Genomic DNA, 7,175 nt, shown 5'->3' on the forward strand with positions numbered 1-7,175 from the left:
GACAATGATTTGTGTGTGATCCCATGCAGACTGTATTTTCCCCTCCTGAAATTGATGGTTGAGATTCTACCTTACCTTTAATTTTAAGCTCCAAAAATGTTCTTGTTCTATTTGAAAATCCCTTTATTAGCACTCCCTAGGAGGATCGAATCTGTTTTGTTTTGTGAAATTTCACGTGTAATGTTTTAATCTTACACTTAAGTTGTGTGTTTCAAATTGCCATTTATGAGGATCGTCCTACAAAAATTGCCTTTTAATAGCCGAGCTCCCTTTAATGCTTTCTGTTTGCATCCAAAAGCGCTTGCTTTATCACTATACTAGGATGTAGTGCCCACCTAGTCCACTTGGAATTTTTATGTGTAACTTTTTAAAATTACACTAAGTTGTGTGTTTCAAATTGCCATTGAGAAGATCGTCCTACAAAAATTGCCTTTTAATAGCCCAACTCGCCCTAAAGAATTGTTTGCTTTCTATTTGCTGTTGGAACATGAAGCCAAAGTGAGTGTTTTCTAGTGTTCTAGAGTAGTACTAGACTACTTTATATCCTAGAGTGCCATGTGTCACTATGGGACTTATCCTATATACATGTGACACCTAGAGTGTGTGCCCCTATTCTATAAAGGCATTGTACTTTCTAGTTTTGTTACATCAGTCAACATCAAGCTATCTACATGTGAGTATTTTGGTTCAATACTATTGTCTACTTCCATTTCATTTTATTTCCATTGTCTTGCATTCTTTCCTTTCCATTCATAGAGATAGCTTGCCACATGTTCCTTCATGTGGTATCAGAGCCACATTGCTCTTAGAGATTGAGGAGAGGGAGGCCAGAAAAGGAAGCCACGCCCTCTCTCTCTTTCTCTAAGTGCAAGAGAGATGCTCCCTTTCCTTAACCTCATCATCGTCTCCTTCTTCCTCCCTTCTCCACTCTACTTGCCTCCCAGCTTCCATGGAACTTGCTGCCATTGATCATCAGCTCAAGCACGCATCGCTGTCCACCTTCATCTCCATATCGTGAGCTCACCATTTCCTGCTGCAGCAGATCGTTTGGAGCAACTGCTGAATTCTGCCTATTTCATGCGTGCACCCTGCTGCGTGGAGAAGCTCTTCAACGAGCACAAATGCTACCCATCCTCAGCACGATCATCTTCACAATTTCCAGCTGCTGAATTTTATCGTGGAGAAGCTGCCTACGAGAAGAAGCTGCAGCTGTTTACTATCTGCGTGGAGAAGCTGCTGAATTCTGCCCATTTCCTACACGCACCTGCTGTCTTCATCGAGCACCGTATTCTTCCTCCTTGTGGCACATCTCTTGGCTGCATAACAACATGCAATTTACCTCTCCTATGCCGCTGCCCTGCTGCATCTACTCCAACTGCCCGTGATGTCTTCTTCGTTCATGGATTACCTTGCTCCAATTCGTGGCTGCCCCTGGATCTAGCTCGTGGCTCCCTGCTTCATTACCTACACGAGGTATTGACGTTCACAAGGTTCCACCTCTGAATTTGCTACTTGCAAGTTGATTGCCATGGAGTCCTCGAAGTTAAGTGCCTTTATTGAAAAGTTCACGGGTAAGAACTTTCCGACATGGCAAACAAAGTTGCGTCTTATCCTTATGAAAGACGGGGTGTGGAATGTTGTTTGTGGCAAGGATAAAAAGCCACAATCAGATGAGAAGAAAATTCTACACTGGGAGAATTTAAACGACAAAGCCCTTTCTCTCATTGGTTTGGGTTTGGGTGATGAAGTTATTCATCATTTCGACTTTGATTCCACTGCTCAAGAATTATGGGAGAAGTTTGAAGGTCTCTTTGGCAATAAGGTAATCAATTCTAAGGTCTTTCTCCGTCAAGAATTCTTCAAACTCCAGATGAAGCATGAGGACTCTCTTCTCACCCATCTGAATCATATGGAGTCTCTCATCACTCAACTTGCTACGTTGAAGGCCCCAGTTGGGGATGATGACCAGGTTGCAGTGCTCCTCACGAGCATTGAAGAAATTCCTAAGTATCGGGAGATCATACCAGCATTAAGAGTGGCAAGCATGAGCTACCATGACATGGTTGCTATGCTTCTTGATCATGAAAGAAGGCATAGTGATACTTTTGACGCCAATGCACTATTTTCTAAAGGGAGGTTTCCTAAAGGGAAAGGTAACTTCAAACCTTTCAAGTGCACTTACTGTGGAAAGCTTGGTCACACCGAAGATCGTTGCTTCCAAAAGCTGGCCAAACAACAATCTAAAGACCATGCCAACTTGGTTGGGACTATATCCAATGAAGACGAAGACGATGCAGACACCTCTACTCCAATTCATGCTCTCACTGCTCACATCCAAGATCTCTCTCTTAATAAAGAGGTCTATACACCAGATGATCTTGACTTTGTTTTTTGAGTGTGTTGAAGGTACTCTACCTTGGGAGTCCCCCCAGAATGAATGCAAATAAATCATGTGTGTTGAATCAATAAAGGTTCTCAGCCTTGGATAGTCCTCCTAAAATGATGTTATTCTCTTTTACTTTATTTGTGTGTGGCTTCCTACCACTTCATGTTATGAAGCCAGGGGGGGATGTACTATGAGAGTCCTATTATTGGCATTGATGGATTTCGTTATCAGGCCTGGCCGAGTTCCAGGATGTTGGTGCACTCCCTAGACCGTTTTGTTGGGTCAGGTAGCCATGCTTCTCTTTTGAGCCTCTGAGCTATTTGGGATGTACAGATTAGTAGATTCATCATGTCATGTCTTGTTCTTGGCTCCATTCTAGTAATCTCTCACCTTGCCTTCATGGGGGGGTGTTGGAACATGAAGCCAAAGTGAGTGTTTTCTAGTGTTCTAGAGTAGTACTAGACTACTTTATATCCTAGAGTGCCATGTGTCACTATGGGACTTATCCCATATACATGTGACACCTAGAGTGTGTGTGCCTATTCTATAAAGGCATTGTACTTTCTAGTTTTGTTACATCAGTCAACATCAAGCTATCTACATGTGAGTATTTTGGTTCAATACTATTGTCTACTTCCATTTCATTTTATTTCCATTGTCTTGCATTCTTTCCTTTCCATTCATAGAGATAGCTTGCCACATGTTCCTTCATTTGCATCCAAAAGCGTTTGCTTTATGCAGTGCCCATGTGCAGTCTTGTTTATATGAGCTTTGAGAAATTTTAAGATGAAATCTATAGGCATAGCTCTCACTTACACATGTGAGAAGCTCGTGATTATTTGCATGAACTATAAGAGCATAAACACCATAGGTGAAGATATTCATCACGAAATTTAAAACCATGACTACTGGAGCTCCCATAGTTGCCTATTATACCTTCCTAGCTTGACATTAGAACACACTCATCTCGATGCTTGTGTTCACAAACGGAGAGATAACACTCCAAGTTACAACAATTAGGGTTTTGCCTAGGCACAAGGGCCTCAACATTGACCAATAAGTTGGATCCATTACTTTAACATGATTCAACATAGGTATTAGCCAGCTAGCTACATGCTAAATCAGATATGAACAATAGTGGAAACAAAAATATAACATGAGGCAACCAACCAGCTATGATAATATTTCATATTTAAGATCATACAATCACCATTGTAGGATACAACATTGTGCATCCTACATTTGAATCATGATAGATTAATTCTATATTAATTGTTGCTAGAGGTAATGAAGCTAAGGCCCAGGCTTTGTATGTGATGGGTGATGACCTAACTTGCAAGATGGAACAATGTTTCGTATCCATGATACTGCAATATGCATTATACAATAGTAAGCTAGCTCCATAGAGTTGGTGCGCTATGCACTAGCAAGCTAGTGCCACGGCTCCAACATCATCATTATATTCATAAAATGTCACTACCAGAAATAGGGGTCCTTTGCAATTCTACTTTTGATGCTATCATGCACATTAGGAAAAAAAAACAAGTGGGCTTCTATTTGTGTTATTAAAATATAATCAATTGTTATAAGTGTGCATTGGGGTAAATGTTGGTACATCATTGAAATAAATGTGAAATGTTTTAAGAAGTACTTTTTATGCTTATACCAACATGTGTTTCCTATATTAAAAATAAATTGGGGCAATACCCTAATTTATCAGAATTTTAATAATAAACGTATTTTGTGTACACTATATAGGGATTTTTCTAGGGAGCATGTATGGTTAAACCCCCTTTCCTTGCTTGGGGTTACCCAAGTTTGGGGGAAAATCCATTGCAAAGGTGGACTTAGTAAACTATCCCATTATGAGCACTAGAAAATAAAAAAAATCCTAAAATATTTCTTTGTAATGGACACCATTGTTTTGCACCCCAACACCCCTAACATCCCAAAAAGAAAAAGAGAATTAGTTTAATCATGCATGGATACACCTTCTTGGAAGAGGAATCTTTCGACTCGTCTAACCCCTCCTTGTCCTCTTTCGACTCATATGCACTTTTGGCACCTATGCCTAAAAAATATTACACATGTCATGCACGCTTGGAAGAGGACTCCTTTAACTCGTCTAACCCCTCCTCCTCCTCCTCCTCTTCTCTAGCACCTATGCCTCTAGCCTATGCATAGCTCACTCATGTGTGTTCATCCCCTTACACCTCCTACTTAACACTAATGCAAAGGTTAGTGATATAATATTTAGAGTTTTTTAAAAAAAGTAGTCACTCATGCATATAATTACATCCACAAATAGTTTTTTGAAGTCCTTGCACCCCTCTTCTCCTCCAACCAATGAAAGAGCTTGGTTATCCCATTTTGGAATTGGCATTCTCATACTCCTTGAGAGTATGCAACGACTGTAAGAGCTACGGAAGGAAAAAACTAAAAAATCACTAAACAAATGCCTAAATTGATTAGCCACTTTAGAACCAAAATGAAAGCTCATCTAGCATCTTTTTACATAATTGTTCACCCCTCTAAAAATTTAGAAATTACTAACTACATGTATGGTTTTTTAACCCTCATGTGTGTTAATGCCATGTATGTGCTCCAATCAAGAAAACCCCTCTTGTTAACTAAGGTAGTGTTTTCCATGTCTATAAGATGACACCCTTGAGAATGAAGGAACTAGAATTTTGTAGCCTTACTTGTCTTGCCTCCTTATGTTGCATTTGAATTGTAGGTTTCTTTTTAAGCTCCTTGCAAGCAAAATTCTATTACTGAATTGCAAACAGGTGGCCACTGGTCCACCTAGTCTAGCCTCTCCAATTGTCTACTTTTTATGCTTTACCAAAAGAGCCCTTCTTTGTCAACATCCAACTTGTAGCTAAACAGCATGGGTTTAGGCCTAGAATGAGACATGAGAAATCTTATTCAATTGTTTTGAGATTTTTTTCTTACATCATGCTTGTGAAGACATCCTTAACTTGGATGTGTACACAAGAAGCATACACAAGAAGCATACGCTGGACTATACACAAGGAGCACATCATATTCAAGACTATCCATCCATTCTTTTACTTGGACCTATGTCCCCATTTAAATCAACACCATTTGGAAGGGTTGTGGTCCCCTTTGTGGACCCTTGTGGTTGAGCTCTTGTAAAACAAAATGGTTGTAGCCACACACCTCACCATGATCTCACATCACACTATGAGAGGGTGCATCAAAGCCCTAAAGTGTGCCACCTTGCTCTCTTCTCCTCCATCTTGAAATTGATCCTCAAGAGTAAGGTACATTGGAGGAACATGGAATTAAACTTTAGGAGAGCATGTAATTAAGGAGACATGCAATAAAAATCAAAATGAGAGGAAGAGAGGGAAGGATGACATGAAAGATGGGAGGAAGAGGGAGGTAAAGATTTAGGAATGCACATTTTCACAACAAAGAAGAAATTAAAGCAGAATTGAGATGAGAGAGGGAGCAAGAGAATAAGAGGAAGAGGAGAGAGGGAGAGGGAGTAAGGGAATAAGAGGAAGAGGAGAGGAGAGAGGGAGAGGGAGAGGGAAATATTGGAAGAAACACGAGATTGTCATTTTATTTCATGCTATCGTATGATCAATGATTGAAGGAAACAAGTATGTTAGAAAGTTCTACTATGTTGCATGTCATCTTTCAGAGAAATATATGCTTCTACAAGTATGTTAGAAAGTTCTACTATGTTGCATGTCATCTTTTGAAGAAATATATGCTTTTATATTTCCTAAAATGTACTCAACCTTCTATTTTATTATCTCTGAAGAAAGAAATTGTGTAGCACAAAACTTTGGCTGGAAGGCAACATATGTTTTTTGTCAAGGGAATGATAAATAAAGCAAGCATAAGACATAATATTCATAGATGAACACTCTTTTAAATATTTAACTTTAAAGCTCAGAGAAGTTTTCCACTGTACTAAATCTCTTTGAACTTGTTTGATGTGTCCACCCACAATACATTTACTTCTTTTCTTAAGATACTAAACTTCCACCTTGTCTGAAGATACCATGTATGTATGTATGCATAGTCATAATAACGATGTGCAACACATGCATTAGAAGTTGCCATAAGGCACATGAATCATTCACTATGGATGCTTGTGATTCCAAAAAGTGATATATGAGACACAATTTTACACATTTTCAAGATATTAGTCATTATTGTAGTATCTCTTGGGTGGAGGTCACGATATTTGAGAGGACAGTGTAGGGCGTACAATGTCTACAATGTTGTGTTTTTATTATGCGTTGAGATAATTGGCTTTACCAAAGCATGCATTCTTTCCAAAGTGGCTTATAATTTTACACATTTTCAAGATATTAGTCATTATTGTAGTATCTCTTGGGTGGAGGTCACAATATTTGAGAGGACAGTGTAGGGCATACAATGTCTACAATGTTGTGTTTTTGTCATGTGTTGAGATAATTGACTTTACCAAAGCATGCATTCTTTCCAAAGTGGCTTACATGCACATGTATGTCCCCTAAGCCAAAAAAATTATGAATTTTCATGCATTAGGGCACAATTAATAATGGAGGGGGGTGAAATGAGGGAAGGGGAGGCCAAACATGTGTTGTTGTTTGCCAAACAGGTCTAAAAAGTTGTGTATTGCCCAACAAGTCTAAAAAGTTTCCTATTGCAAGTAGGGATGCCATTATTCAGTTGTGCAAGATTTCAAATTGCTTTGTTTATGAACAACATAACCTTCAAAATGTTCCCTTTTCCCTAAAATAGGTATGATTTTTTCTCACATTTG

Source organism: Dipteris shenzhenensis, chromosome 9 (genome assembly GCF_047967505.1).
Source record: "Dipteris shenzhenensis isolate YYH24624 ecotype China chromosome 9, Dip_SZ_1.0, whole genome shotgun sequence".
Classification (NCBI taxonomy): Eukaryota; Viridiplantae; Streptophyta; class Polypodiopsida; order Gleicheniales; family Dipteridaceae; genus Dipteris; species Dipteris shenzhenensis.